Raw genomic sequence first — 22,889 nt, forward strand, 5'->3', positions numbered from 1 at the left:
CACTGAGTGAGGGTGGGACACTGGGCAGGCAGAGGTGTGGATACAAAGAAGACAGTGTGGTATAGAAATAGAAGCAGCAGTCCCTTCTTGTCACAGGTTAGCAGTTCTGAACCACTGCTCCCAGCAGAAAAATAGGGCTAGGTTCCTATGAGCCTCTACTCACAACATTTTTGTCAACCAATCAATATACAACTTTGTTCTATGTCCATTTCTGTTTAGACATGACTTACTTAATACAAGTTTCTTACAACTAATTATTTATCCACAGTATTTCTTTATAGTAAAACAACAGTCAAAAAGGCTTCATATTGGGGCGCCTGGGTGGCTCAGATGGTTAAGCATCTGCCTTCGGCTCAGGTCATTGTCCCAGGGTCCTGGGATCAAGCCCCGCTTCGGGCTCCCTGCTCAGCGGGAGGCCTGCTTCTCCCCCTCCCTCTGCTTCTCCCCCTGCTCATATTCTCTCTCTCTGTATCTCTGTATCTCGAATGAATAAATTTTAAAAAAAAGGCAATATTTTCTGGACCCTGAGTAATGTGACTATAAATCTCTTTGGCTTTCAGCCTCACTACAATGTTTTTTTTTTTAATACCTTTTTTTATGGGCCATCATTTCATGAATCCACAAGTTTAGTCACTTTCCATCTTTTCCACAGCTTCGTCATGCATCATTCGAGTTACTTTCCAGAGTAGCCTCACTTACAGATCAGTGCATTTCCCCTTCCTTTTTCTAGATGTACCATACTGTCAATTCATTAACATTGAACTTACAGCCAACAGCACTAAAACTCTTGGCTAAACAAAGCTTATCTAATGCACATATTTCCTCTCTAAGGCATATTCCAGCCTTCTTGCTTTCAAGAACACTAGACAACACTTAGCACTGTACCTGGGGGCCATTTTAAACAGCAAAATCACTGACAAAAAGCACAAAAATGGAAAAAAAGAATGTGGTACTAAATACACCTTGAAAAGGATACTTCTTTATGGTATGAGGGCTGAAACAGGAAGGCAGAGGTCACATTTGCTTGATCTTGGCTGGGAATGTGCATGAATATCAGTGACCATTTTTATGCCATTCTGCACATACCCAAGAATGACCAGGAAAGAACAATGAGTATTGACTTGAGGATTACAAATAAGTTTTAGAAAGTTGGCAAATTTGCAAATACAGAATCTGAAAGTAATGAGGATGAATATGTATATATATACACATACACACACACACACACACACACACAATATCCAGTAGTAAGTTACTGGGTAACAAGACATGGCGGTGACCCCCAGGGACTTGGGAAGAGTGACAGACCAGCACGGGGAAAACCTACAGTGTGAAGGGAAAAGATGTGCTTGGACATCAGGTGGAGGTTGGGTGTGGCTAAAGCAGAGTTTCAAAGGGTACAGAGGATGGGAGTGAGTGGGGGCAGGAGATAAAGCTGGATGGTCACAAGCCAGGAATTTTTAAGCTGCAGCAGGGATTTTGGACATTATCTATTGAGCCAAAAAGCAGAGAAGTGAATTGACATTTGTTTTGATGGCAAAGACTTAAAATGGGTTAAAAGAGAATTGGCATATCCTTATATGCAGGAGCAAGGGTACAAAGACACCCCCATCTTTGCCTTTTCCTCTCCCTTTGGTTTCTACATAGATAGAAATAAATAAAGTGATTGATACCACGGGCCTTCCTGAGCTGATACTACTCCATGATAACTTGCCTTTCCTTTTATTCTGGAACATGTTGCTTTCCCCTATTTCCTCTTACACGTGTAGTTATCCATGTAAATTTGGTATTCATCTGACAACCTCAGAGAAGACACCTTCAAACCAAAATGCCAAGACACAGGGAGCTCCAGATCATTCTAGGTGCTATATGATCTGAAGATGTCAAGAACTGGTATAATGAGCTTACGGTGTGTGGTGAGTCCTTTAACTGATATAGGGAGAAAGAAGAGGAAGAACAGGTTTCAGATGGGACCAGGGAAGGAAGGGAACCATGGCGGAAAGGGTGGTCGGTTGGGCTCTGATCACATAGTGCTTGCAATGGCCTGGAACCATCCAGGTGGGGGTCCCCAGGAGCCAGCTGGACACACAAGGTCTGAAACTCAAGCTAACGCTGTGTTCCTTAGGTCACTTCCGTTTCGTCATTCCTGCCTCTTCTGACCATACACTTAAAGGCCCAGTGACACCACTGTTTCACATCTCTGTGTCTTTGCATTGACCTTCTCTCCATCTTGTTGGTCATGTGATAGCCTATTTATTCCTCAAAGCCCTATTCAGTCATGGAATTTCCTGACCATCCCTCTCAAATCCACCTGTTTCTTTCCATATTTCTCTTACTGCATGAATCACATTGCAGTTCATTATTTAGCAATAAATCTAACTCTCCTGCTAGATGATAAACTCTTGAGGGCATGGACCATGTCTTGCCTCCCTTTGAAACTCCTGATCTTAGACTTTCTGCTACATCACTTCATAAATATTGTCAAAATGAAAAGGGCATATAAAACCTGGATGTTAGAATGACAGAAGCCATAGACATGGAAGTCATAACCTAGGGACATTGTGTAAAGTTTTCCGAAGCTATTGAAATAACTTACATTTTGTGCTTTGACTACTTCACCTCTTCAAGAGTACAAAGAATAGAGAATTCACTGGTTCCCCAAGACGTCAAATGTGGCTGTTTCTGAAATTAGCAAATGCTAACCACCTGCTTACAGCAAATAAAACAGTTTTGATTAGTTCATTCATTCAATAAACATGTACGGAGCACTCATTACGTGCCAGACTCTGTTCTATGCTTTAAGTAAATGAAACAGTGGATAAAATCAGTGAACAAAAAGACAAAAATCCCTGTCCTTGTGGAGCTTACGGTCTAGTGGGAAAAATAGCCAAGAAACAAGATAAATAATTGGCCAGGTAAGTTCTACAAAGAAAAATAAAAACAGAGGTAGGAGATAGATTAGGTAGTCAGGAAAAACCTTACTGAGTGAGGGCTGGGTGATGAACTGCTCCAACTGATACCGTGACCATTTTTCTCTCCAGTTCCTGTAGAGTTTCTAAAATTACAGTGATGGGAATGATCAAATAATTAATCAACTTGCAGAGAACTATTTCCTGTGAAGAAAAAGAAGTACACCACCACCAGACAAACAAATCCCCTGAGAACGACCCTTGCTGATACATGATGGCTGCATCTTCCAAGCCAGTCAGAAAGTGGGGCAAGCTGGGATGAACGGATGTTAGAAATCCACATGTCCCAGACTGTAACATTTTCTTTTTATGCCTACATGATCGAGTCCCCTGCTGTTATGGTTTCCAGATATTAACATATCTCAAAGGTCCCCAGGTACTTCAGGGAGTTCTGGAGACCAGGTCTCTGGTGTGCTCAGGTGCAGGCTCCCTTTCTTCAGTTTTGACATCCTCATCACAACCCAAACAGTAGCCACACCTGCTGACAATGACCTCCTCAGCTCACTGTTGGGCTCCACACATTTCCTTTCTGCTCTTGTCACACTGACCTTCAGGGGTCCTCGGGGGGTGGGGGAGAGACCCACTTCTCCCCTGATATCTCTGTAGGGAGCTGCCCCAGTTCCTCCCTAAATCACCTCAGCACCCCTGGCTGAGACCAGGGTGTCACCTGTAGTAAGACTCAACCAATATATTGGGGAGAAGTTCAAAAGAAAGTATAACTAAAGCTGCGCCTAAAAGTGGCTCATTGGGCGCCTGGGTGGCTCAGTCGTTAAGCATCTGCCTTCAGCTCAGGTCATGATCCCAGGGTCCTGGGATGGAGTCCCACGTCGGGCTCCCTGCTCAGCGGGAAGCCTGCTTCTCCCTCTCCCACTCCCCCTGCTTGTGTTCCCTCTCTCGCTGTCTCTCTCTCTGTCAAGTGAATAAATAAAATCTTAAACATAAAATAAAAGTGGCTCATCTTCCAGCCTACCAACCCAAGTCTGACCTTAGAGGCCCCCAACTCTCCAGCCTGCCTCGCTTTACCCCCGCCGGCTGAGCCTCTACTCTGGCACAGGTGAACATATTCTCCTGCAAGGAAAGGCCTGCCTGAGCCCAAGCCCACATTTCTCTAAGACCCTTCCCCCGAGTCTTCATGATGTGATGAGCTAGCACTGATGGGCAAAAGGAATGAGTACCAATTCACCTCACAGAAGATCCAGTTCCATCTATTCATCAAAGGGCGGGACTCAACCCTCTGGATTACAGACAATAATCACACATCAGAACTTCATTGATTCACCACCCTAAATCTGGGTTATCTCAGAGGAAACACCACCACGCTGACTCCGTTGGGCATGGCAGAAGAGCCGGCCGCAAAATGGGGCTTCGGCCTTCCCTTCCCTGTGCCCGCCGTCACATCCAGGCTCTAGTGCCACCTTGTTGCAGACAGCCTTCACCACCCCCCTTATGTATCAGTCATCCCACATGCTACAAAGCTGATTGATGATATCTTTTTTTAAAGATTTTATTTATTTATTTGACAGAGACAGAGCAGGACCACAAGCAGCGGGAGTAGCAGAGGGAGAAGCAGACTTCCCGCCAAGCAGGGAGCCCGATGCGGGGCTCGATCCCGGGACCCTGGGATCATGACCTGAGCCGAAGGCAGATGCTCAACGACTGAGCCACCCAGGCGCCCCAACTGATGACATTTTAATATGAATGAGTTTCAGACAGAACTACTCCACCATAGATTTGCATAATTAAACCTTTTATCTCTTTATTGGGAATCAGAGGGCACATGGATTTCAGGCATCAGCAGGTTGGTGTGAGCTATTTTTGGAGTTCGGAAGAATCTGAAATTACACTACCATACAAAATAAAGCCTAAACCTGAAAGTCAACCTGGTGTTGTTGTTCCAAAATGACTGGGGTGGGCAAGATCATTGTTCTCCTGCGTGGTCCCTACTTCCCTGGGAGGCTGGGGCGCTGCACCTGCCCTGGGCCTTGGAGGGTGGGGGAGCTTGCCTTGAATTCAGAAGATCTCTTCTTGGTAGCCTCCTCCCACCTGACCCTTCCCAACGGCCTTGTCCCTCTCCTCTTCCACCACTTAAAAGCATCTAAATCTGATCTTTCTTCTCTGAAAATGTCCAATGCCTTTGGTTTCTAAGCCCCTGGGGCATTTCCTGAAGAATTCTCAAAAGATGGTACAAGGTGTCCATGTTGTCTACAGTGTGTAATGCACAGCTTGGTCAGGAAACTTGTGCCCAAGGAGGACCCAAGGGAATTGCCCACATCCCATGTTAGATTGGCAGCCAAGGGGCAAAGCCTTTCCCGGGGCTGGTGGGGCAACAGGAGGTAAGACATGCTCCACACGATAGGAGTTGATGACATCAAGTAAGGAAGTGCCAAATTGGGGAGCATTGCATAAAAAAGATGGCTGGATTTGGGAGTATTCATTGGTTTTCCTCATGATCCTTCAGTTTCTGTGTTGCTCCTCATCTTAAGGGGAAAATAAAAAAGAAAGAGGCATACCTGTCAATTCAGAGCCACAGAGAGAGCGTGCTGCCTTCCATGGAGATGCGCAGTTCAAAGTATTTTGGAAAAATCAAACTAGCCAATCATCTGAAACTAAACGTGCTCTCTGAAGAGCAGCTACTGGGGGTGACACCATCCATCACTGGGATCTGCTTGAGCCGCCCTCCGGACGCCAAGCAAAAGGAACACATGCTCCAGAGCAGTGCCTCTCTTCTAGGAACTGCACGAAACAAGAATGTTCAACTCAAAAGCAACTTGCAAGTGGCAAAGGAGAGCAAATTTCTTCTTGGCTTTCCACCAGCTTGTGGTGGGTCCAGTATAAAATCAACATTATATGTACAAAGCAGGAAAACTATCAGCTGGCTCAATGGAAACATCAAACCAGAGATGAAGCATTTCAAATAAATGCAGCAGTGGTCTGGTTGCATGGCTCACTTTCCGGAGCCTATATGTCCATCCTAATCTTCCCCAGAGAGCCCACATGCATATTTAACAGAGCCCCGTTCCCTATAGTTCTGATGAGTAGATTACCGTTCCGGGCTCCGATTATTAGAGCAGGGGCAGTTTTTCCCTGAGAAGACCGACAAACATTGTGTAAGTTTTGTTCAAGGATTTGGGAGTTCAAGAACAAACAGCTCCTCTTGTTCCCACATTCCACTGGCGAGGTGTTATGCAGAGATTGGAGATAGGGTGTTCAAGGGGCCATCGTGAGTGGTACAGATCAGGAAGAAAGCCTCCCAGCGGCAGTTTAGTCCCAGGACAGGGTTAAGGCCACCACACAGTGAAGGGAGTCGAGGCCAGACGAGGGATCCAAGGCTGAAGAAGACTTGTACCTTACTCGACAGAAAGAAAACCTCACGGAGCGGTAAGCCGGCGAACGTTCTCCAAGGGGAATCATGAAGCCCAATGGTGGGGCACCACCGGGAACTGGAACTTCAGACCTAAAAAAGTACAAACAGCAGGGGAGCTTTCTGATGCCCTGTATGGTATGTGGTCTTTGTCTTCCTAACCCTGATCATCACTGACCACGCATGGAATAAAGTCCCGGGCAAGGAAAAGGTGAGAAGCCCACAACAACTGTATGCCTTGAGGTCTTGCTGTATGCCAACGAATTTTCATACACATTCACATATATGCACAGATGTGTGTGGAATTTACGTATCCATCCTCATAACAATTCAATGAAACAGATACAATTATTTCTACTTCTAAAAAGAGCAAGTTGAGGCACAGAAAGGACAGGTGACTTTCCTGACATCACCCAACGAGGACTGGATTTCAAATCCAGGCAATCTGATCTTTGCCCGACCGCTTCCCTTAATGAGAAGGGGGGTTCCTCTGTAATGGGGATGAGGAAGTCAGCAGTCGGGTGTGGAAGTCAGGAAGCTCTGCTGGTGTAGAGAGCAAGATGGAGTCACTCATGTTGACCAGTGGCCTGTTTGTGCCAAGGGCAGTGAGCTAAGACCAGCACCAGCCGATGACACACTCAAACTGATAACCAGCAGAAACAGAGGAGGTCTGCAAAGGCCTAAGACGGACTAAACCCCTTTAATTAATTTTTTGCCACAGACTGTTGACTCCTCAGACCCTGACCCCTCAAAGCCTGACCACTTCTCTGCCCGATGGATCTCAGAACAGAACCGAGATCCTGCACAGCTTGAACATCAGAAGCAGTAGGTACCGAGAGCTGACCCGGACCAGAGAAGGTCTTATCTCAACAGGGTTCAGACTGACTTTGCATTTGGTTCCTTAGCTACCCATTCCTTTTCATATCTTGTCCTGTGGCTTGTAACAAGCCAAGTTAAACACGTAGTGAAATGTCATTGCATTTGGAATCCTGAACCTGCTTTATAATTGTGTTCACCTTGCTTTATGACTGAGTAAAGCTGACGTCGTGGAGAGACACAACTCTGTGTGCGCCTTCATAGCGCGCTCATGACAGCGGGCCAGGGTGGGCGTAGGCTGAACAGATCTTCTGAAGGACGGCATTTTGAATATAACTGCCAGTAATCTCCATAATGAAGAAGACAGAAAGCTGGTGAGGCTGCACAGCCAGCCCTCCAGAGACGCCAGCTTTTAACAAGACAAGGGCACACATTAGGGAGGGGGAACAGCATCCCCTCCATCTCCAGCCGGGCGGCGTCTGCCCAGCCCTTTGCGGCCTTGGCTGGCAGAGGACAGATTCTGCTGTGATTCATCGAGGTCAGCCACCTTGTTCGGACGTGCGCGGTCCCCGCATTGTCAGGTGGTACACCTTCTCTCTTCTGAATATGCAGCCGGGCCAGGAGGCTCAGCCTGACACACAGATGACATGCCTGGACATGCCAGGCTAAGATTCAGATTCCGAGGCAAGGGAGAGTCCTTGACCTTTACTACGGATCCTGCACATTTGCAGGGCCACTAATAAAGATGGCTTTGGATTCCCTTCTGCCATCGTTCCTGTGCACACAGAGCCTCCAGAGCCTGGTGTAAGAGATGATGAAGATTCCAGGGTTCCTGGGGTCCTGGCAGTAATAATATCTAATTCTTGGTCACAAGGCAAAATACCAAGAAGAGATTTGACATATAGGTATAAACCCTAAGAGTCATGCTGGGGAGTCTGAAACCCAGAATGTACTGAGATTTTCAAACTGTATAGAGGAGAGTAAAAAAGAAACAATAATAATAAAGACTTTTGAAAGGTATATGTAGAGGAACAGAGAGAAGGAAGGGCTCGGTCTCTGCTTGATATGAATGGTATAATGTCAATAGAAGACCAAAGGAAAGCAAACGGATTCCTTCCTTAGAGCATCCTCATCTTTCCAACCATAAACATCTCCCTCCTAAAAAAATGTAGAACAAAATTTGGTGAAGAGAGTGGTTTTAACATGTGTCCACAAATTAACTGATGCTCTTCCCTTCAAGAGGTAGAGCTTAATTCTCCTCTTCTGGAATGTGGGCCGTATTCAGTGACTTGCTTCTAACAAATGGACACTGGTAGAAATGACAGAAGTGTCAGAGTAGGTTTTTATTTCTCTTGGATAGACACCTAGAAGTGGAATTCCTGAACCATATGGTATATTATTTATCTAACTTTTAAGGGAAATGCCAACCATTTTCCAAAGCGGCAGCACCGTTTTACCCTTCCCACAATAATGCATGAGGCTGCCAGTTTCTCCACAAGTTCATCAACTCTCGTGATTGTCCGTCTTTTGGATGAGAGCCACCTTTATCATTATGAAGTCATTCAGCTTTAAACGTCGTTCACTGTTTTCAACTTTAAGCAAAAAATAGAATTTCCAAGTGATCAGAAGAAATGATAGAATCCAATTAACTCAAGTTCTGGTTCTTGCTTTTTATAATGACTCTGCTGCCATTGATTTCAAATCTGCAGTTTAAATAACCACAGGGAATGCAATAATCACAGGGATGATGCCCCAAAACAAGGTAGAACAATTCCAGAATCTTACTCACTCTTGCTCTTAAAGAGAGCACCCTCGGGGTGTGCCTTCTGCTTACTTGTGCTCTTTTCCTTTTTCAGATTCCACCCTATGTGAGTAACAGAAATGTGTTAAATGAACACGTCTTCAAGGGCCCTCATAGTCCACAGGAGGAGAACAGGAGAAAAGAAAGTCAAATGCGTTCCTTCTCAAGCTGGAAACGCTGGCTAGCACTGGGGGGATGAGGAGGGTCCCTGGGGGGAACGCCTCAAACTTAGACATGAAAGGGGACAAACCTTTGAGAGGCACAATGGGGCGGGGAGGGGGGTGATCGAGCAGAAAAGGTTAATCGCCTTAAAATGACAAAAATAGCTCCCAGTTCCAAGTGACCAGCAGCTGATTCCATGAAACCAGAATGAATGTTCTGCCTAGATGTGCAGTTGTCAGTAGTGGAACGGCAAGAAAGGAAATCTCAGAGGTGAACCCTGGGAATGCCCATCGAGGCCCGCCTGGGAACAGAGAATCTGGGCAGTGGGCTTCCAGTCTGGTTCTCTGGAGAAGACAGAGGCCATGAGCATCCCATTCCCCTGTCTCGCCGAATTCCGTTCTGAGTTTCCGGGCACCGCTCTGAGGAGGATTGTGCTCCCACGCCAGGGGTTCCTAGGGAAATAATGTGCAGGTGGGGTTGGAAGCTGCTTTAGTCCTCAGAGCAGAGCAGCACGTCTAGATGCAGGGAGGAGAGACTGGGGAAAACAAGGAGTGGAAAAAGCCTCACAGAGGGCTTCCGGGTCACAGAGAGAAGCGCGCCCGCCATCCTTGTTCCTCTGCACCCGAGGCTCCCTCAGCCACCGAGCAAACACCCTCTGAGTCATCGGGCAACGTCTTAGCAGGTCACAAGTAGTTTGAAAGAATTACTATTTCCAGGGGCGCCTGGGGGGTTCAGTCAGTTGAGCATCTGCCTTTGGCTCAGGACATGATCTTGGGGTCCTGGGATGGAATCTGCTTCTCCCTCTCCCTCCGCCTGCCGCTCTCCCTGCTTGTGCTCTCTCTCTCTCTCAAATAAATAAATAAATAAAATCTTAAAAAAAAGGAATTGCTATTTCCAGTCATGTGGGACATTTGCATGGTCAGGCATTCTCAAAAACAAGAGCACAGCAATTCAGGCAGAGGCCTCAAGAGTGGCCATCTGCGGGCTGCAAAGGACTTACTGAGTCCCCTTCATAGCCACAGCCTCGAAATCCAGCTGTTTGCAAAGACCTGGTGCTCAGGGCCCTGCTAGGCAAATTGAAACTGTGGTAGCCATTCCTCTTATTGGTATTGGGACATCTCTGAAATTTAGATCAAGTACGGGATCATGCAAAATGGCAAAATTCACCAGGGCGTCTTTTGTCATTACCATTTAATGTGGCCATTCTCCCAAAAATGACTTTCCTGTAACTGTCTGTCTCTACAGGAACAGAACAATTCTTAGGGGACTGTCAAGCACGGTTTCTGAGAAACTGAAATTTCCCAAAGCCTGTTTTGTTTTTTGGAGGACTAGCTATGAAAGATTTATTCTCAAATATTCCAATTGAAACCTCTACCTGGGCTTGAGTACCAAAGTAATTCAACGAATTGTTTTCTGTTTCTAATACAAAAATAAATAAATAAATAAAAGTTCCACTCGGGTGACTCAGCAGCTACACTAGAGACAGGCAAGGGGGGAGTGTGAGAGGAGTGTGAGAGGAGAGCACTTGTAGGAGACGAGAGCCCAGCACGCCCAAGGAAGAGAAAAGAACTAATCTTTCCGGCTGGATCTGTCCTATCCACCTAGCTTCGAGAGCACCGAGTTTCTGTTAAGATCTGTATCAAGGGTCATTGAAAAGGGACATTTGCTATAAAGGTTAGTTAAGGTAACAATGGGTTTAAACTAACTATGTGATCCCTCCATCAGGAGAGATGGTAGGTCTTCAAAGGGACCATAAGACAAAAGTCAAGGAAACCAGGCCGATGATGGCCCGGAGAAGGAGTAAACCAACAAGAAGGAGAAAATCCGGGGAAGGAGCGCAGGACTGCATTTGAGGAAGACTGAGGAAGTCAGTAACTCCCCCCGCCCTGAAGCTGCTCCCTATTTCCCAAATGAGTAGCTGGCCTTGGAGATTGGTTCTCCCGGTTTTACAGGCATTCCCAGAGTCAAGAATTGTTTTGCAAAGCCTTTTTCAGGCACGGATTCCTGCTTCTCTTCCTAAGGTGCTATAACTCTCCGACTTAAGGGAGATGTAACTATTCAGAAGTTCACTTGTATAGATTTCTATTTTTTGTTTAATTAAAATATTTAAAATATGGAGCTGGTACACCAATTGGCAGCTACGTGAAACTGTCAAGCGTGGCAAAATGGTTGCACAATGTTTCTCTTTTTATGCGCACAAACACTACCTGACAAATGGAGTGATAAAGAAACGTGAAGTGCCTGGTTATTTAATAGGCTGGAAAGATGAAAAAGAACTCTCCCCAGTGTGCCAAGTGCAACATAATTACTAACAGAATAGTAGCCGCAGGAACAATAAGGTAGAAAAGTCAGGTCTTATGAAAAAGGGACTGAAAGCTTGCCTATTGGTAGCCCAGCAGTCTTTTATTTGTTTTTATTCCACAAAGAAAATATAAATGGGGATCATGCTGCCTTTTTAAATAGTTCAGGTCCCTCCCTCCCTCTCCCTCATTTATTCCTTCCTCCCTCCCTCCCTTCCCACCTCCTTCCCACTGCCCTCCCTCCCTCCTTCCTTCCTAAACCACACTAAGTGTTCTGTGTTAACGACCTAGCATTGAAAACAAATACACACATTCACAAACATATACTTACAAATGACATACTTTGGTCATTGTTTATTAGTATTACTTATAGAAATGCAGTGTTATGCATTTCTGCAGCTAGATTTTCTCACTCAATAATACTTCATAGAAATCCTAACCAAGTCAACTGATTTTGCTATAATGCGTTCTTTTTAATGGCTGCATAATGTTTTATGACAGTTAAAATTTTTTTTATTTTAACGATTGATTCCACCATTCCTCTATTTATGGGAATTCACCTTGTTTCAGGATACTAACTGTATGAATATAATAAACATGATACATCTATTCTTATGAAATTATATTACTACAGTAATGTATTTTTATTTCTTCAGAATAGTTTCCCAGGAATGAGAGTGGTGGATCAAAGTGTATGTGAATTTTTGTTTCTAGAAGATAGTGCCATACTGCAGTTAAAAAAGGACTGTGACAATTCACATTTCATTTGCAAAGTACAACAGTACCTTTTCCTTTGCATCTTTACCTCTAAAGAGAATAAGGGTGTTATCAGTCTATTGTTTTTGTTAATTACATGGTTATAAAGGGCTATTGCATTGTTATTTCAATTTGCATTTCTTCGATTACAAGTATTTTAAATATCCATCTTCATCCCCATTATGCCCACTTTGGGGTAAATTATCCATTTCATACCTATTTTTAATTTCTCTTGCCCGTTAGTGAGGACTCTTGGTATTTAAAAGATACTAACTTTGTATCTGTCATCTGTGATGTGAATGTATTTTTACCTCTATAATTCCTCAGTGACCTTGTTTAAATCTCCTATTGCTGTTGGTTTCATGTCTTAGGTGAGAACAGTCTCCACAAATCCTAAATTGTATGTAGCAGCTCCTAGATTTTCTCCCGTAATATAGATAATTCATTTATCTACTCATTGATTTATCTTTATATCTAATTCTTGATGCTGAATTTATCTGAATTTCCAGATAATTCTTCAGTTATCTGGAATTTATGTATATAAATGCTGAGAGAAAATGTACATTTCTATTTTCTTCCAGATAGATAGCCAATAAAGCCTGCACCTTCCTTCTTGCACTGAATTGAAATGTCAACCTCACGATAGATTAAAATAGCGTGTATTTTGGAATCTAGATTTTCCTTTCAATGCCTCTACCATATTTATTTATTTCAAAAACCAATGCCCTATTTATTTGATTACAGTGGCTACATACTGTGTTGTAAGATTTGTACTCACTAGTTCTTTTTTAAATACATTTTATTTTGGGCTTTTAGTTTTTTCCAAATAAGCTTTAAGAACATTTTGTATTATTTTGAAGTGTTAAAATTCTAATTGGAATTATAGTATATATCATAATTGATGTATGTATAAATATTATATATACATGTATATAGTGAATTTAGGGAGAGCTAACATTTTAATTACCTTCAGTCTATAACCTAAGAACTCAGTATATATCTAAGAACTTAGTATGATTTTCCATTTGTTTGAGACTGGTTGTTAGGATTTTATACTTTTTTTCACACAGTATTGCTTTGCATTTTATTGCAACCACAAATTAAATTTTCACATTTAGGTGATTTCTGCTATTCATTATTATATGTATTTTTCTATCTCTCTATCTTACCAATTCAAGTGCTTCTTTCTTAAGTCTCTTGGGTTTTCCAAGAAGGTAATATTATCAACAAAAAGAGAAAGTTTTATCTTTTCTTTTCTAATGTTGATGCCAATTATTTTACTGTCTTTTCTTACTACATTTGCTAGAACCTCTAAGACAATGTTGAATAATAATGAAAAGAGCAAGCAATCTTACCTAGTCCCTGATCATGATTAAAGTGATTTTAGTGTTTTACTAGTTAGGAGAATGTTTACTGATGTTTTGTAGTCTTTATCATACTTAAAAAGTTTCCTCATGTACATATATTCTTAAACTTATTATTAAGAATAGCTGCTGAATGTTTATCAAAATGGCTTTTCAGCATCTATTAGCATGTTCATTTATTTTTCGGCTTTAATATGTTGATGTAATGAATTATATTGCTTGATTTCCTGATACCTATGCAACCTTGCATTCTTGTAATACACTCTACTTGGCCATAGTTTCTTAGTCTGTTAACACATTGCTGGATTATTGTAGCTACTATCACATTTAAAATGTTTTGAATTTAATATGACCTCAATCTTTTTTGCAGTATCTTTATCAGGTTATAGTAACAGGATCACTTTCATAAAGACAATGACAATTTGTTTTCTGCTATAGTCTTAAATTATATCAGAACTGCTTGCCCTTTATAGTTAATAGTGTTCAGCTATGAAATCATCAAATCCTGTTAACTTTTTCAGTAATACATTTTTAATTACTTTTATCATCTCTGCTATGGTGCTCAGTCTATTCAAGTTTTCTACTTCTTCATTCAATTTTAACAATTTATATTTTCCTAGGAGATCATCAGTGGTTTTTAGGTTTCTGAATTACCTTCTTGAGATTAAGGTTTTCTGTGTGGTCAAGTACATGATCAACTATTTTTGTAAATATTGCTTGGATGTTAAGAAACTGCATGCTCTTTAGGAGTCAGTGAATAAATATATTTGCATTTAAAGGACAGAGAAATTTTGAATGCACCTCGTAGTAGGCCCTAGCAACAGGCTTAGGATAAATAGGTCCACTTTCTACCTCTCTCCCTTTGCCCATCTCCAGACTTTTCTGTTCACCACACCTGTCCCCAGTGGCTAGGAAACTCCTATCTACACTTAGGTCTCAGCCTCATGTCACTTCCCCCAGGAAGTCCTCCTTCATACTCTAAACTAAGTTGGAGAAACAGTTTCACAATACACAGAACTTTTTCTCCTTTGCATTTGCCTCATTTGTAATTACAGAAGTGAGTTGTATAAATAATAGAGTAACGTCTTTCTCTCCTACTATCTACTAACCTCCATGAGGATGAAATAACATCTGCTTTATCTAATCCTCAAAGCATAGTTGAACATGGTAGAGCGCCCGACACATAGTAGGCAGGCACTATTTCTTAGATGAATGAATGAATGAATGAATGATCTGTTCCTCAGAGGAGATATGAATTCAGGAAGTGTCATGGACACTTCCAGCAGGTGGTTGGAAACCCAGGCTGCCGTGTCAAAGGATGATGAAACAGAATGCAAGAAAAACAGCAGAGTTGAAAGACTGAGGGAAAGAGATGTCCTGGCTCCCAAGAGCGCATGAGTCTCTGTGTAAAGTTACAGTCAGACACCCAACTGCAATCCCAGTCCACAGCTTTGTCAGATGCCCAGTGTCCTGGAATTCCTCTTTCTCCTGAGGCTAAAAGCCAAAACAGATTTTCTTTGTTTTTACTGAACGTCTGTTTTCTGTTCAGGATACGACGTTTCATGCAGTCATACTGTCCCTCAGGCTTCTCCTGCTCTGAGTGTTTCTCAGATGGCTCTTGTTTTGTATGACCTCATGGTGCTTTCTGTGCTTTATTTTATTTCTTCCATTTTATGCTTACCTTGTATTCGGTTTGGTTTACTTTGTTGTCTCCTTTTCCTTTTGCTATGTTTTTGCTGGTTTGCATAAGTTTCTTCTCATTGTCTTTTTCATTTTGTTAATACTGTTGTCCTACTGTAACTTCGTATTTCATAAGTGTTTGCTTCCCCTCTCTAGGGGCTCATAGCAAAACATACATTTCTGTCATTTTCTTTATAAAAAAACACAAGCTATAATTTGTCCCTTCACCAAGATAGTCTATTAAATAGGATCAGTCTTCTCCAATGTTTTCACTACTGTTCTCAATTCTACCCTCATGCAGACCAAGATAAAATCTTCCTAATGCTTTGCCTCATTACTTTTCTCTTCCTTCAGGCTTAACTGCTAGATTTCCTTTAAATAGTTCAGCACTTTTAGTTCCAGATTATTCTTAGAATTACCCTTACAAAGTTCCTTTCTATTTTAAGACTTATTATCTGGGGTTGCTAGTATACAACCCTGGTCTCTTGCTGTCCATTTGGATCGTGTTATGTGTGCATTGCTGATGGTGGCTTCTCTTCCTCCCCACGCTCTCGTACCTTCGGTGATGGTACGGGTAGTGGGTGGAGGTTTACCTGCTATATCCTCCCCTAGTAGTTTCTTCTAGAGTCCCTGGTGCACAAGTGATACTTTCTCTGGATCACAGGACACCCACCTTTACCTTCATCCTGAGAGGTGACTGACACGCTCAGTGAGGAAGGTGGCAGTTCTCTCTCACTGGGCAGAGACGGCCCGCCATCTTCTAGTTAAGGTGTTGCAGATGAAACATCGAATGGCATTGATTCTTTAAGCAACCAGTCATTTCTGTCTGGAAGTTTGTAATGGTTTCTCTCCATTCTTGGAGTTTAAGAATTTTCCAGACTTCTTTTTTCTCATCCCTTCTGCTTAGAACTCTGTGAATAGTTTCAGTCTGCACATTCAGGTCTTTCTTAATCTTGAGGACATTTTCTTCTTTCATTAGTTTAATTATTGCCTCTTCTCCATCTGTTTATTTTCTCCTTTCTAAATCTTCTTTTACTCACATGTTAGTTCTTCCAGATACATCTGCCAAAAATCTATTTTTTTTCTTCTTGTGATTATCTCATCCTTGTTCTTTTGCTCTGTGTTTTAAATATTACTTCCAGTTGAATTTCCAGGTCACTAAGAGTGTCATCAGTGACCACTACTCTCCTCAATTCATTTGCTAGCATTTTTAGTTTAGTTTAGTTTTGCATAGTCATGCAAAAACCCTTTACAAAGTATAATTGCCTATTCTGACATATTTCTGTATTTTGGTTCAAGGTTTAATCTTTCATTTTGGGGCTTGTCTTGTGTGTTTTGCTTGTTTTTCCTCTCTGAGGCTCCTGGGTCCTCTCTGAACCCTGGAGCGTAGGTCCAACTATTAGTGTTTTCAAATGATGCCACAGAACGGTGGTTCTCCAAGTGTGGTCCACAGAGCTCTGCAGGTCCTCAAGACTCATTCAGGGCATCTACGTGATCAAACACTTTTGTAATAATCCTACCACGTTATTTTCCTTTTTCCCTGTGTTGACATTTGCTCCGATGACACAAAAGCAATAATCAAACCCGTGTCACTAAAATGCATCAGCTGTCATTGTATCTTTCACCACCATGTACAAGAAAATGAAGAATTAAAGACTTGAGTCATTTCTAAAGGTCTCACTGCAACAAAAGGCAAAGCTGGGCCCACATCCAGCTCTCCGGCTCCGCATCACAGACACCAGACTGCTCTGCAATCTCCCTCTCTCCTTGGAATCAGCTCTGATTGTGAGGAGAGGAAAAGTAAGATGAGAATAAAAATAGACACACAGTACTTTTTACAAGAGTAGTGACTAAGGAAAGAAAACAACCCATTCTCCTCAGGTTGTCTTTATCTGTAATGCTGTCCAACACCTGATGTGCTGATTTGGCAGCCAGGGAAAGCCTCACAGCTCACAAGCAAGGCGTGCCCTGGCCAGACGCCAGGGACGGCGGGGCGGGGCGGGGGGGGGGGGGGGCGTGTTCTGATTCAAAGCTCACTCAACCTCAACCTCAAACTGACCGCTTCCTCTGCGTCAGGGCTGTATTTTTCATCAGGATAAGAGTGAAATTTGGACTCTTGGTTAAAGCACCTTAACCTCCTTGTTTTTTCTATAGTATCATTTCCTTCTTCTGGGAGCAGGGCTGGATACCTAACTTAAAGGACCCGATGCAAACTGAAAATGAAAGCCCCTGTCGAAAGAGTAGGGAAAAGTGCTATTAAAGGTGCTAAAATATAAATATTTTTCCTTTAAAAACTTTTTGTTACTTACAAAAGAGCAAGAGGAATAATAGCTATACACGAGTAACAACATAAACTTACAAATTCGCAAAATAGTATTATTTTGGTCTCATCCTTTTATTATAATGTGGTAATGATTGTACTTTATTAGTGTGATATCTTGATTGACGCTGTGATTTTTCTGGCTTTTCTGCAAATTTATTAGATCATCAAAATCCATACTTCTAGCAACTTTATTTTCAATAGCTATTGATTTAAAGGAATATTGGTCGCTGTTGCAAGATTACAAAAAATTTTTTATCATTTTTAATTTTGAGAAGGATCTTTCTGCATATGCATCTGTTACGGGAGCTATCGAGATGATAGGCTGTGACAACATCATTGGGATTATTAGGGGATATTATATTGAGATAAATTCCTAATAAGTAATATCGAAATGTAAATTTTGTTACATCTGGAACTAATGATTGTCACAGAATAATTTTTTTCTAAAAGATTTAGCTCTCTGCACAAACGGTTTCATGTAAGTCTGATGTTAACTGTCACATGCAAATGTATACAATGTTACTTCAATTTTCCTCTGACATTTCCTTGAACTTGCAGAGCTGGGCTTGCCACCACAGCACTTGGGCCCAGGTACTGTCCTGGCCACCCCCTCGGAAAGGCCGAACTGCCCTGAGGCAGGCACGGGAGGTCTGGGCCAACTGCTGGGTGCCCGTGGGCTGTGCTGGACCGCAACCCTCCTGTGCTGAGCTGCTGCGTGGCGCAGCTCCACTCACCAATGTGCGGAGTGCACTGACCCATCAGCATCATTACAAAATGCAGATTCAGAGATAAATGTAGATTAAGAATCTCAAGACGATCACAGAAGAACATTAAACCAAGCACAGGGTCCTTCTCGACCTGGGCCCTGTGTAACTACAGCTCTTCCTGGGAGCCCAGGCACTTAGCAAACTTAATTTCTGGTTTTCCACCCACTAGTGGTTTGGACTGGGGTGTTTAATGCACTTTTTATTGCCAATCTGGTAAGTAATTTGTCTTATAAATCTGCCGTTTACAATCTCTCCTTCTAGAGGCTTTCTGTAGCTCCCCCAGCCAGCAATTGTCTCCCTTCTCCTTGTAAATCAGTTGGTTACCTTTTCGAGGAAACCAATGTGAACCTAACTTCAAATAGTCACTAATGATTTAAATTAGTTGCTGGGTCTTTCTGAGCCTCTAATTTTCCCAGGACTGATTAGCTCGGGCACAGAGAAGCTCTGCATTCATCCAGCCACTTAAAACATGATGGACATAAATTCAGAGCGCAAGTTCTGGAGTAGCCCTGCCTGCTCCGATCCCACTCTTAACCTCCACCTTCCTGCTCTGAACCATTAGCATGTTATTCACCTCTGTAAGCCTCCATTTTCTCATCTGTAAAATGGGGATACTAGCACACCTTTAAAGATGGGGCTTGACAAATGTTTATTATTAATATTCACTTCTCAGTCAATGGGATTCAGTCTCTTAGATTATAGCAACGATGTCCCTAGGAAAACAAAAATGCTAGCTTTGACTAACAATTATTTAGTGTAAAATGTAGTTGGTCATTACTTACAGTTTTCTCAAGGAGTCTATAAAAGAGCAGGAAAAATGTTCAATTCAGTAAGGCCATTCTGAAAACACAGTTGGGTGAAGGCTGTTGCAGGATCAGCTGGGGCTGTGGGGGTTATGTGTGAGTGTGTGCGAGTGTGTGTGTGTGTGTGAGTGTGTGCAAGTGTGTGTGTGTGTGTGCAAGTTTGTGTGTGAAGACAAGCCTCTGGGTCTACATGTGATCAGCCTTGAACTTCCTTGAAAGTAAGCCTTGAATGTCCATGTTTACAACCAAACGACACAAGTGGCTTTCATTTGATCCCTGGGATTGCTTCCCCTTGTTTCCATGGCCACCATCCGCAGAGCTCCAATGGGATGTGATGGTTAAGTAAGACGGAACAGAGCACCTCCTCCTACTTACATAAGACAAAGAACAGGCATTTTTGTGAGGTTAAGTTTTTTGTTTTTGTTTTTGTTTTTTTTTAACTGGGATGAGGCTTCCAAACCTACCATGTGGTTGGTCATGAATTTGAAGCATAAGCCAACCCCAGGGTCTGGTAAAATGGTATTGCAAATTTAAAAAGAAATTCACATTTAGATTTCTTCAGCTTTACTAGTATGGACTTAAAGGATAGAATTAATCAACCGTATATACCAATAGCTATGCATCATGTAAAAAATTTATTTCTTCCCTGTAGACTTCACAAATAAAAGTGTGACCTATGACAAGGACACTAAATCATCAAAAATGATGATTTTAGAACATTTCATGAAATTCTCCCATGGGACTTGTGTTACAGAATATCTGCAAGGTGTCTGTGCTGCTAAATGAATGGCCTCTGGAAATGGCCACCAAACTTGTGTCCTTCCCACCCCCCCATCTCCACTTGCCTGGGCACCTGTTGCCCCCTAGGCAGGACTAGAGATGGCTGCCCATGGTTGTTTCAGTCTATGCTTAATTAGGTTTTCATTGTCTTTACTACCAGCTGCCTTAGTCAAGTTCCAATGAGAACCAAAACAAGGAAAAGAAGACCTACTTTGAGATTTTACAACAGAGAGAATGTTATGCAGAGAGTTGGTTACAGGCATGATGAAAGAGCTGGGAAGCCAACATGGATGGAAAGGAACTCAGGGAGTAACAACAGCAGGAAGCCGCTACCTCACCTGAGCTACACGATAAAGGAAGAAGTGGCCCCGGGCGCCAGGGCTGGGGTCACCTTAGAGAGTTGACAAGCCTGTCCAATGGGTGCTGGAGCCATTAAAGAGACACAGAGCCGTGTCCCAGACCAATTAAGCTAGAATCCCTGCAACTGAAACCAGGCATCAGTGGTTTTTAAAACTCCCTAGGTGATTCCAGTGTGCAACCAGGCTTGAGAACCACTGCTTAAAGCACCCCATCACAACCTGCATCCCTAGTATTGCATCTACTCCAGACAAGGCACACATGGCAAGAGGAGCTACTGACATAGCATGGCTCAAAGTCCAGAATCAGAGACCAAAGTGACCAGTTAGATAAGCAACCAACCGGCTCTAATGTACCTTTGAAGACCTATCAAAGAACTGGATTTGATTTATAGAATTTTGCTTCATAGGTAACTTTTTAGTAGTTGCTCTACAAAATACACTATTTTAAAGAGCCATATTTTGCTTAATGTCTATTGAAAAAAATCGATTAAATATAGTACTGTATGCCAATTACAGTAAAGCATTGACTGGCGCAATTGATGCACGAGGCATTTCAAATATACATAAACTGAGGAGAATAGAATATTCCTGCATAATAGCTCTATTAACTTGCATATATTGTGTGCTAATTATTCGTTGAATGAACATCAAAGGAAAATTAATGTCCAGTGAGATGTTATCAAAATTTTTATTGTATTTTAATTCTTTTAAAATGGGTAAAATCCATGAGGATATATATAATGAATCTGTTAACTAGAAACAAACATCTTAATATCATCTTCTCTTAAATGACTGAGAAGACAGTTCAAGATTTTGTACAGTCCCGGGGTAATCACTATGAGCACCAATTATCATGATAAATATTGTTGACTAGCAGTCTGACTGGCAAAACTCCAGGTAATAAAGGTCAACTGAGCCTCAGTAACTGGAAAAAACAGTTAACTCCTTTTAAAGAACCACCTGTAATAAGTTTCTACCCCTACCCCTTTTCATTAAGCACTTACTCATATAAGAAATGTTTATTAAGCAATTAATATTCATTCCAGAGAATAACAAGACAAATAAGATAAGGTAACTGCCCCAGAGCACTTTATAATCTAATGGCAGAGATTAGACAACCACGAAAGTCCCGGTAGGAGGCAGTCAGTGCTGATCCTGATGTTCAGTCAGGTTGAGGATGACGTCTAGAGGACATGCCCAGGAAGACTGATTGATTGATTGATTGATTGATTGATTGATTGATTGATTCATTTTTAAAGATTTTATTTATTTATTTGACAGAGAGAGAGAGCACAAGCAGGGGGAGCAGCAGGCAGAGAGAGAGGGAGAAGCAAGCTCCCCGCTGAGCTGGAGCTCGATGCCTGGCTCGATCCCAGGACCCTGAGATCATGAGCTGAGCCAAAGGCAGACGCTTAACTGATTGAGCCACCCAGGCGCCCCCAGAGGGAGATTTAGCGCAAATGTCAGCTGATGGTGAGGAGCAAGGACACGCATGGTAAGCACTTGAAGGGAGAAGTGAACCGAGTCAAAATGGCATTTGATGTGCAGAAGGGACACAGCCAGAAAACCACTTAGGGAGTATGGGAAACGTCTAAGCAAGGAGTTTAAAGGAGACACCCTCAGCAAGCATCCAAATGCGGGGCGGATGCTACAAACATCAGAATGAAAACAATCCATAGAATTTCCTGCTGAATGTCTCCCAGGGATAACTGGGGAGAGAAAATCTAGTTTGAAGGGAAAGAAAATGAATATTCATTCCTCTTCAGACATATCTAGTTGAAGGCTCCAGAGACATCCAAGAAGAGACATCCACCGTGACTGCACTGAAAACACCCATGGTTTGCCAAATTGTATTCTTTATGAGATTGTCCCTGTGCAACTGTAGTCAGAAGAGAAAACATTCATCATTTGTTTTCCAAAATATTGTGGAAAAAATATATATAAATTCCTGTGTTAGCACAATATTCTTAAAGGTGTTCAAAAGTAGCCGTGCCAGTCAACTTCCCACGTATCACACCTGTCGAGCCTCCACTTTCTTCCATAAAGGCATGGTGGTGATGACCATGTCAGCCAGGCTTTTGGGCTGACGCTGGAAAAGACCAGATCCAACTCTTCCCAGGTCCATCATATGACCAGTGATAATCCTTGGTGCCTTTGCGTATTTGTACCTTACTGGCCAAGGCAGGAGAGACCATTGAGAGGATAGAGACTGTATTTTGCAATCGCATCACAATTGGTTTGACAATAACCACCCCCACCCCCGGTTTGCTTTATAAACATGGCAGCCTTTCCTTGACCCTTCCCTTTTTTTTTTCTCTCTATCTCTTTAGAGGTGATGGGAGGGAAATCACCACTCCATCTTAGCAAGTGAAAGTCTAAAGAGACTGAAAAATTAGCAACTCTTCATGGATCTGTCACAGAAGGGAAGATACACGGCAAACTCCTGCCCCACAAATCGGAGAGACAGTCAAATACAGGGAGGCTGTGGTGGACCCAAGCAGAGTCTTACAAGTAGAAACCACCTCAGGAACCAGGTCTGGAGTAGGAAAACCTGAACTGTAATTCGGGAATTGCCAGAGATTCAGCATGGCCAACTCCAAGAGTTACAAGCTCTAAGATGATCCAGTCACCGCAGAGGAGGGGCCGGG

This window comes from Callorhinus ursinus, unplaced genomic scaffold (genome assembly GCF_003265705.2).
Source record: "Callorhinus ursinus isolate GAN/ISIS: 27379988/994484 unplaced genomic scaffold, GSC_fseal_2.0 scaffold7, whole genome shotgun sequence".
NCBI classification, from domain to species: Eukaryota; Metazoa; Chordata; class Mammalia; order Carnivora; family Otariidae; genus Callorhinus; species Callorhinus ursinus.